Source organism: Tachysurus vachellii, chromosome 3 (assembly GCF_030014155.1).
Source record: "Tachysurus vachellii isolate PV-2020 chromosome 3, HZAU_Pvac_v1, whole genome shotgun sequence".
Lineage (NCBI taxonomy): Eukaryota > Metazoa > Chordata > Actinopteri > Siluriformes > Bagridae > Tachysurus > Tachysurus vachellii.
The window spans coordinates 30,270,203-30,280,804 of NC_083462.1; the positions used below are offsets into that span (position 1 = coordinate 30,270,203).

The 10,602-nt window shown below is 46.9% G+C and overlaps 1 pseudogene; it reads left to right on the forward strand.

The window, feature by feature from the left end:
* Nucleotides 1-1,524: 1,524 nt before the first annotated feature.
* LOC132842437 (eEF1A lysine and N-terminal methyltransferase-like) lies at nt 1,525-8,474 on the forward strand (annotated as a pseudogene).
* Nucleotides 8,475-10,602: the final 2,128 nt, after the last annotated feature.

The following is a 10,602-nucleotide window of genomic DNA, read 5'->3' on the forward strand; positions in this document are numbered from 1 at the left end:
TTTTACTTAAAATTACATGTTGTTAAGCATTTCCTGTCCCCATCTGTTCTTCTGTTACAGCAGCTGGCAGTACTCACCTGGAGGAGCTTTCCAGGGAGGAGTGTGAGGTAGGTGACGCTGGTTCTGGTGCATTCCCAGAGTCAGCGCTGACATCTGCATTAGTGTTTGGGTCTAGGTGGAGATCTGTGGATGGTTCAGCAAGAGGAGGAGGAGGAGGAGAATCATCATCATCAGCAGCAGCGTGGTCTGGGGAGGGTGAGGCTTTAGGGAGCTCAGTCTCCACCTGATGAGATGGAAGTGATGATGGTGGTGGTATCGATGACTGAGATGGTGACTGAGATGATGACGATGGCGGCGGGGGTTGTGTTTCAACGGGGTCTTGCTGGTCAGAGTTGGGGTGTGCCTCTGACTGCTGTGTATCTGGCACAATGTGAACCGTTTCCACCACCTGCTCTATTATATTCACAGCCTTGAAGGAACAAAAACATATAAGCTGTGTCTATCAAAATCTCAGTGTTGTGGCTAACGCTAAACATCTAAATCTCTAAATTATACCAGCAGATCTAACTTCTTACTACATGGCATTTCAAATAACCAGGAGGTTACAAACATTAATGGATACAGCATTCCTGAAGAAAAAAAAACTGAATCATAACAAAGGAGCATCCGGTCAGCAAGTATTATAAGAACACATGAGTTATCCATATAAGCTGTGTTGATGAATAAAACTGTTGGACATTAGGATGATTTTGTTTCGGGCACCTTTTCAGGTTTGTGTTCTTCTGCATCTTTTATGAGCTGCTCCTCTAGTGCAGTCCTCTCGGTCTCCAAACCCACACTGTATGATAACTGTGATTCCCATTCCTCCACAACCTGGTGGAATGATAAATATCATGTCAATAGCAAAATATATATATAAAACTATATATACTTACATATATTTATGTAAATACACTTTACAACTGTGACGAGCAGAAAAGCATCTCAGGTGTACAGAATGCACAGCACATTACACCTTCTTATCCTCATTACAGTGTTAATACATATGCAAACATCTCTCCCAAGTGCATAGACGTCACAAAAGCCAGAACAGAAGAGACTTCTGAAAACACCTTAAGTACCTTCTGGTTACTTAAGCACATCCTTTAAATCTAAGCAGAATAAATTGCTTTGTTTGGCCATGTTTGTTCAAGGAGGCAAAAGAAATAAAAAGCAGAAAGGCAAACAGTGGCCACATAGACTTCGTTTAGCCTACAAATATGCCATATGACCTCAGGCTTCAAACTGATGCTCCTACTAGTTGGCAGCTGTCTAGTGATTAGTGGGTGCAAACTGGGATGTGGAGGAAACGGGATTAGGAAATGTTTGGTTGTTTTTTGTATGTTTAAAAGCTTAGAAATCAGCCCTTACATAAACCAAAACAAGCCAGATGCGACATAAGATTCATCACAAACTAGACACTCAGATAAAAACACTCATGAAAATCCCACTGAACACAGCAAACAGAGTCAGACACATGGCAAAATGATTACGTGCCACACTCGACTGATGAAGCTCCACCAAACCCAGAGACAAGGAAACAACCTCCACCAGAGGGCAAGAAGATTCAAAATAAAAACAGATGGAGGGAAACCAAAAAGGAAATTAAAATTGCTCTCAAGCCAGTCAGTGAAGCAAGTTTTACTCTCAACTGGAAATGGAAAAAATGTCAGTACTCATGCTAAAAAATGGACACGATTGCTTCCTGTAAAGGGCTTTACTGACCAACCTGGTTATTATAAAGGGCTTTACTGACCAACCTCCATCCATCCATCCATCTTCTACCGCTTATCCGGGGCCGGGTCGCGGGGGCAGCAGTCTGAGCAGGGACACCCAGACTTCCCTCTCCCCAGACACTTCCTCCAGCTCCTCCGGGGGAATACCGAGGCGTTCCCAGGCCAGCCGAGAGACATAGTCCCTCCAGCGTGTCCTAGGTCTTCCCCGGGGCCTCCTCCCGGTTGGACATGCCCGGAACACCTCCCCAGGGAGGCGTCCAGGAGGCATCCGGAACAGATGCCCGAGCCACCTCAGCTGACTCCTCTCGATGTGGAGGAGCAGCGGCTCTACTCTGAGCTCCTCCCGAGTGACCGAGCTCCTCACCCTATCTCTAAGGGAGCGCCCAGCCACCCTGCGGAGGAAACTCATTTCGGCCGCCTGTATCCGGGATCTTGTCCTTTCGGTCATGACCCAAAGCTCATGACCATAGGTAAGGGTAGGAACGTAGATCGACTGGTAAATAGAGAGCTTCGCCTTGCGGCTCAGCTCTTTCTTCACCACAACAGACCGGTATATCGACCGCATCACTGCAGAAGATACACCGATCCGCCTGTCGATCTCCCGCTCCATCCTTCCCTCACTCGTGAACAAGACCCCAAGATACTTAAACTCCTCCACTTGAGGCAGGAGCTTTCCACCAACCCGAAGGGGACAAGCCACCCTTTTCCGGCTGAGAACCATGGCCTCGGACTTGGAGGTGCTGATTCTCATCCCTGCCGCTTCACACTCGGCTGCAAACCGTCCCAGTGCACGCTGAAGGTCCTGATTTGAAGAAGCCAACAGGACAACATCATCTGCAAAAAGCAGAGACGAAATCCCGTGGTCCCCAAACCGGACTCCCTCCGGCCCCTGACTGCGCCTAGAAATCCTGTCCATATAAATAATGAACAGGACCGGTGACAAAGGGCAGCCCTGCCGGAGTCCAACATGCACCGGGAACAAGTCTGACTTACTGCCGGCAATGCGAACCAAACTCCTGCTCCGGTCATATAGGGACCGAACAGCCCTTAGCAGAGGGCCCCGGACCCCATACTCCCAGAGCACCCCCCACAGATCACCACGAGGGACACAGTCGAATGCCTTCTCCAGATCCACAAAGCACATGTGGACTGGTTGGGCAAACTCCCATGAACCCTCCAGCAACCTGGTGAGGGTATAGAGATGGTCCAGTGTTCCACGACCGGGACGAAACCCACATTGTTCCTCCTGAATCCGAGGTTCGACTATCGGCCGAATTCTCCTCTCCAGTACCCTGGCATAGACTTTTCCGGGGAGGCTGAGGAGTGTGATCCCCCTGTAGTTGGAACACACCCTCCGGTCCCCCTTCTTAAACAGAGGGACCACCACCCCAGTCTGCCAGTCCAGAGGCACTGTCCCCAGCCGCCACGCGATGTTGCAGAGGCGTGTCAACCAAGACAGCCCCACAACATCCAGAGACTTGAGGTACTCAGGGCGGATCTCATCCACCCCCGGTGCCTTGCCACTGAGGAGCTTCTCAACCACCTCAGTGACCTCAGCTTGGGGGATCGATGAGTCCTCAACTGAGCCCTCTGCCTCTGCTTCCTCAGTGGAAGACATGTCGGTGGGGTTGAGGAGATCCTCGAAGTACTCCTTCCACCGTCCGAGAATGTCCCCAGTCGAAGTCAGCAGATTCCCACTCTCACTGTAAACAGTGTGAGCAGGGCACTGCTTCCCCTTCCTGAGGCGCCGGACGGTTTGCCAGAATTTCTTCGAGGCCAACCTATAGTCCTTCTCCATGGCCTCACCGAACTCTTCCCAGACCCGAGTTTTTGCCTCTGCAACCACCCGGGCTGAAGCTCGCTTGGCCCTCCGGTACCTATCAGCTGCCTCCGGAGTCCCCCGAGCCAACCAGGCTCGATAGGACTCCTTCTTCAGCTTGACGGCATCCCTTACTTCCGGTGTCCACCACCGGGTTCGGGGATTGCCGCCACGACAGGCACCAGAGACCTTACGGCCACAGCTCCGCGCGGCCGCGTCGACAATGGAGGTGGAGAACATGGTCCACTCAGACTCAACGTCTCCAACCTCCCTCGGGATCTGGTTGAAGCTCTGCCGGAGGTGGGAGTTGAAGATCTCTCTGACCGGAGACTGCCAAACGTTCCCAGCGGACCCTCACAGTACGTTTGGGTCTGCCAAGTCTGTCCAACTTCCTCCCCGGCCATCGGATCCAACTCACCACCAGGTGGTGATCAGTTGACAGCTCCGCCCCTCTCTTTACCCGAGTGTCCAAGACATACGGCCGGAGGTCAGATGAAACAACCACAAAGTTGATCATCGACCTCCGACCTAGGGTGTCCTGATGCCATGTGTACTGATGGACACCCTTATGCTTGAACATGGTGTTCATTATGGACAAACTGTGACTAGCACAGAAGTCCAATAACAGAACACCACTCGGGTTCAGGTCGGGGGGGCCGTTCCTCCCAATCACGCCCCTCCAGGTGTCACTGTCGCTGCCCACGTGAGCGTTGAAGTCCCCCAGTAGAATGACGGAGTCCCCGGTCGGAGCACTTTCCAGCACCCCTCCCAGAGACTCCAAGAAGGTCGGGTACTCTACACTGCCATTTGGCCCGTAAGCACAAATAACAGTGAGAGACCTCTCCCCGACCCGAAGGCGTAGGGAAACGACCCTCTCGTTCACCGGGGTGAACTCCAACACATGGCTGCTGAGCTGGGGGGCTATGAGCAAGCCCACACCAGCCCGCCGCCTCTCACCGCGGGCAACTCCAGAGTAGTAGAGAGCCCAGCCTCTCTCAAGGAGTTGGGTTCCAGAGCCCAAGCCGTGCGTGGAGGTGAGCCCAACTATATCTAGTCGGTATCTCTCGACCTCCCGCACCAGCTCAGGCTCCTTCCCCCCCAGCGAGGTGACATTCCATGTCCCTAGAGCCAGATTCCGTGTCCGGGGATTGGGTCGCCGAGGCTCCCGCCTTCGACTGCCACCCAATCCACATTGCACCAGCCCCTTACGGTTTCTCCTGCAGGTGGTGGGCCCACAGGAGATCGGCCCCACGTCACTCTTTCGGGCTGTGCCCGGCCGGGCCCCATGGGGTAAGACCCGGCCACCAGGCGCTCGCATGCGAGCCCCAACCCCGGGCCTGGCTCCAGGGTGGGGCCCCGGTTGCGCCATACCGGGCGACGTCACGGACCTTGTTTTATTGTTCTTCATAAAGGGCTCTTGAACCGCTCTTTGTCTGGCCTGTCACCCAGGACCTGTTTGCCTTGGGAGACCCTACCAGGGGCAAAAAAGCCCCAGACAACATAGCTCCTAGGATCATTCAGGCACGCAAACCCCTCCACCACAATAAGGTGGCGGTTCAAGGAGGGGCATAAATATAAATATTTAATATTTAACTTAAATATCATATTCAAGTTTTTGGTACTTGTAAGTTTTATGGTTCAAGGATCTTTATGCACTATGTATGTGTATGCTCCTGAAATAAAAATTCAGAAAGATGATACATTGTTTTTGACAATGGCAAATACTTGATCATACCCTTCAAGAGACTGTATGATCTTTATTAAGCAAACAAAAATCACAATTTAAACAATGAATCGCAATAGCTACAGAATCGCAATATGGCAGAATCGGCACAAAAGTATTGGGATAGTATTGAATCGCCAGATTAGTGAATCGTCCCAGCCCTAATATATATGTGTATATGTATGTATGTGTAATATATATATATATATATATATATATATATATATATATATATATATATATATATATATTCTTTCTGAATATATATATAATTACAACTAATGGCATCAGTTAATTTATTTTTTTCACAAAGTCAGGAATCCTGATGTTTATACGTTTTGATTCCCTGAGAGAATCCAGGATCAAAAAGGGACCATCCGAAAAACACCATTACTCTTCCAAATCTGTGTACTATACAGTAAATGAGTGTGTTGAAAGTGTGTTCGGCAAGAACTTAATGTAAACTAGTCTGAATTATATTAAACAATTTTTTTTTCCTGTATCAGGTTTTAGTGGTGGGCTGTGGAAACTCCGAGCTAAGTGAACGGCTTTACGACGTTGGCTACCGCCACTTAACCAACATTGATATTAGTGATAGTGATAATGATAGTGAGAGAGTCGTTGCTCACATGAACCAGCGAAATGTGCAGCGCCGTCCAGCATCAGCTTTCAGGCTTGTCTGGATAAGGGAACTCTAGATGCAATGGCTTCGGAGGAGGAAGGTGTCGTAGCAGGTAAAATGCTAGCTGAGTTGGGACGGGTTCTGGCTGTGGGCGGCCGCTACTCTTGCCCAGGAGCATGTGATAAAACTAGCAGTGGAACATTTTGTCAAAGCTGGCTTTGCCATACGGATCCACAGCCTGAGAGCAGAACCTGGACTCGGATTCCTCCTCGTTTCCTCTTCCTGTTTTCCTTCTCATTTTGTACCAAGTTCCGCCAACCATCTCCATTCAAAGTGCTTGAGATGTGTCAGGGGGAGGACGGCACCCCGTGTAGACTGGGGTCGGTTCCTGAGCTATTAGCTGCTGTGAAGGAACGGCAGGCTTATGCATTGATGCTCCAGAAACAGAGGTGCCACAGATACTGCTAGCACACCCTCCCTAACACTGTGCCATGCAGCCACGGGCCGTCCTCGATAAACACTCACGGTGCAGGACAGTCCAACTTCTGCCAAAGTACCCCGTGCCAACCACTTCGCTATCTTTATTGGTAAGAGCCATTTCTCAAATGAGTAAGTGTCATCATCGTGTTTGGTTTGTAAAGTTCCTCAGGGTTGAGAAGCCGATTGGTTGTACGGTTCTGCAGAGGGTCGCACTTAGCTGTCTGCCAGTGCAAACTTCCGCCGGTTGATCGTTGTTGCAATGCATCGAGACCAGGAATATAAAGACATGTAAGCTGTCCGGTCCGAGCTCTCTCCCATGGTGATGGAACTAGCTCCTCCTGGAATGCCAGCCAACCATCAGATAAACAAAACAAAAAAAATGGATGTTAATTTTTTTTAGAACACTCATTTAGAATATTAGTTCTTGGTTATATTTATTTTCCCGACTCTTGTCTTTCACGCATCTGTTTTAGGTGCCGTCCTTGACTGTAGGAGGTGACCTGGGCTGGAGGAAGGTGGTACGCCGAGGCGTCAGTGGCCTTATGGGTGAGTATTCAATTGAAGACGTCCGAGGAAAGGACGGTCACGTCTACCGTACGTTAATCTTTATGAACAACACTCAGCTGGTGCAGTCTGAAAGCCGCCTGCGAGCCACTGCTACAAGTGAGTGAATTATTCCCAGTGTTAGATTAATTTAAATTTGGTATTTTGCCAAGATATTTGCAATGCTATCTGTCTTCATTTTTGTGTCATTATACTGCTTTTCCAGCTGGACCAGCTGGTTCTGCTCAGAAAAACAAACCCCCTGCTGCCTCTGAATCTCCAGCTTCAGTCTAGAAAAATCACACCGTAGATCGAGGATTTCTCTGTTGTACTCATCACGAGGTGATGATAGCAGGCTTAGCTGTGTTGGGAAAGGAGGCCATCAGTAATAAAGGTATGCTGTGCACAATGTGGACTAGCAGAGAAGTGGTATAGGGTAATCACGCTTTGGCCTTAAGTTCAATAGAAGCAGTATTACTTAAACTAAGACAACACTGTAAAGCCTGTACTGTTTCAAGGAATTTAATGGAAACTTATCGTAAAGGGATAAATGTGTTGTCTGAGGACAGTGTCTCATCTTGCTGCACCAGCTGTACATGTCAAATGACAGTAAAAGCTTGAAGTGACATGCTATTAAATAGGCAGAGGAGTAAATACAGGTGCAATAAATAGTAAATCTTTACTAGTAAGTGACTAGGAGTGATAGTGTCTCAGTGCGAGGTGAAGGAATGCTGGCTTTTAAATCCTCTGATGGCTTGCAGATAAAAAATGTTCTTGTCTGTTTGTCTGTGATTGGATATATTGGAAGTGTCTGCCACATGACACTGAGCATCGTGAGTGTCGTCCTTAAAGATACTGCAAGACTTTCTCAAACATGTTGGGTAAATGTCCTGTAAGAGCTTTGGTAAGGCAGCTGCTCTTCTTCCAGCTGCAAATAGTGATTCAGTCAGTCAGACTGCTCACTCTGGTGCAGCGATAGAAGTTTGTCAGAGGAAATGCCAAATCTCTTAAGCCTCGGCAGGAAGAGACACTGAAGGGCTGTCTAATGTGTCCTGTGTAATCTGTTAAGCTATACATGGTGTTCCTGATTCGTTTGCACTTCTGTATAATGGAACATTTAAAAAACATGCTAAGCATATCTTTCTCTGTCTGTTTAATATCTCTCTCTCTCTCGCTCGCTCTCTCTCTCTCTCTCGCTCTCTCTCTTTCCCTGTCTTAGGAGTGTTTATGTTAAAATTGGTGTGTCGTGACTCAGCTCTGAGGCAGTCAGTGTTGGAGCGTTTGCAGGCCTTGTTCCCAAATGTGCTTTCTCGCCCTATTGAGGGTGAAGTGAACGAGGTGCTGCTCTGCTCCCAGGGTGGAGTGGTACGAGACAAACAAAACACCATCCCGCAGGAGCTACGGCAGGCTGCTAAAAACCTGCAGGTGGCGCTGCAGAACCACAGTCAGAATGCTCCCTTTAACCCTCAAATAGACATTACTGCAATGCTGAAAGGCCTTCGAGTAGCTTGAACAGTATCAGAATGTGGCACACTATAAATAATTTTTTTTTAAATGTAAATTGGCTTGCTTTAAAACCAAAAGCAGATGATTATTGGTTGAAGAATCTGGGCTGTTTACAACAACTTCAAGTTTTGTTTTGTGTCTGTTTTCCATTCTTATAAGTGCAGTGTGTATTATTTTATGTCTTAGGACAAATTAAGCATTAATCATTTACTCTATAATCTTGTAAAACTTGCAAAATGTTGTAATCCAGTGCACCTAAGGTCATTTCAGACCTATTTTTCTGGCCCAGAAATAAGCTCTGCACCAATTAGAACAACATCTCAGCACCTAGTGGTGTGGAACAGTAGCTTAGCAGCTACAGCCGGAATATTAAGGGGATGGTTATGAGTTTGAAACCTGGAAGCCATCTCTGCTTGGTCCCTGAACCAAACCTTCATCTGCTCAGCTCAGTTCCATGTAGTTTTTTTGAATATTTTTGGTTCGTTCCAGATGAGTTATACAAGTAACCGTGTAAGGTTATACGACACGCAAGTTAGGGTTGTACAATAATGTAGGTGTAACATATTTTTGCACCATTCTGTGTAAACTTTAGAAACAGTTGTGTGAAAAATCCTGAAAGACAAGCAGTTTCTGAAATACTTGAACCAACCCATCTGGTACCGCCAACCATGCCACGGATAAAGTCACAGAGATTACACTATTTCTTCATTTGGTTGTTTTACATGAACGTTAACAGAAATTCTTGACCTGTATCTGCATGATTTTATGGTTTGTCCTGCTGTCACGTGATTGACTGATGAGATAACTACATAAATGAGGTGTACAGGTATTCCTCTCACCAGTGGATGATGAATGTATATGTGTGTGTATAATGATATGTACTGGAAATGTGCTAATGTATACAATAATACACAAAACTAAAGTCTAGTCTTGTTATTTTTACTCCAGCACTCGAGATAGTTTAACGTATCCTGCACATTGTCAAGTTTGTTTCCTATATTTATGCTTTTTCTCTATCATTACTATAACTTGTAGACCCTACAGCACCTAACAATGAAACCTGATTCTGATTCTAACGGAAATGTAGGGAAAAAGTCCTGTGTACCAATTTACCAGTCGGCTTTATTTGAGACTTTTACCGGTGTCAGACCTGTTTAAACAACTTCTTGTCAGTTCTGTGGTGTGGAGAATAAAGATTGAGTTGAAGGATGGCTAACTTTCTGTGTGTATGCGTCCAGAACCGGATCCGAAGTCGAAACAGTGACTAGTGGTAAGCTAACGTTTTGTTAACGACCGTTATTCTTCTTCATATTATCTTATTTTAACAAACCAAACGGACAACAACTTTTCAGTGAGATATTTGGAAACATAGTAAAGACACCAGCAAGCCCATAAAAAAATGAAAGCAAACCCAAATACAGCGAGGTTTCAGTTTAAATATAAGCGCTGGGCTTTTATTCACTTCCACCAGGTTTAAAGTCTATCATTTCTGGATGGTTTGCCGACAGTAAAGACGGTTCAGGGTTGTCATGGGGAACCAGGGCATGCAGGAGCTCATTCCTCTGGTCAACAGACTACATGAGGCGTTCAGTGTCCTGGGGACGAGCTGCAATCTGGAGCTTCCTCAGATCGCCGTGGTGGGAGGACAGAGTTCGGGCAAGTACTAGGAGATGACATGCTTTTTATTGGACCCGAATGTGTTGAGGAACATCTCTGATTGTGCAGAGGGACCAACACTCATCTGTAGTCTGCAGACACTCCTTCATCTCCTTCTCCTGCCAAGTGCAATGAGCAGGAGCCAAGAACATGTTCATGGTTCATGCAAAGTGATCGAGACATCTCGTCGTTCTTACCCAATATCACAGATAGTTATGGCGTAAAAGACAAAAAGCTTTTTTTCAAAGATTGAAATCGGGTATAGATTTTTTTGAGATGGGAAACAGCGAGTAAAGGTTGGTCTGCTGGGGTTTCAGGACATTTTCATATATCGGTTGATCTGTTTTTTTTTGTTTTTTTTTATAGGTTTCAAGTTTAAAGACGCGTTTCATCTGAGGGTCTACTGAGCTTAGGAAAAATCTGTCAGGCTTTACTAATGAAATCCTGAAATCATTTTAGAGCTGCGTGATTGTGATTT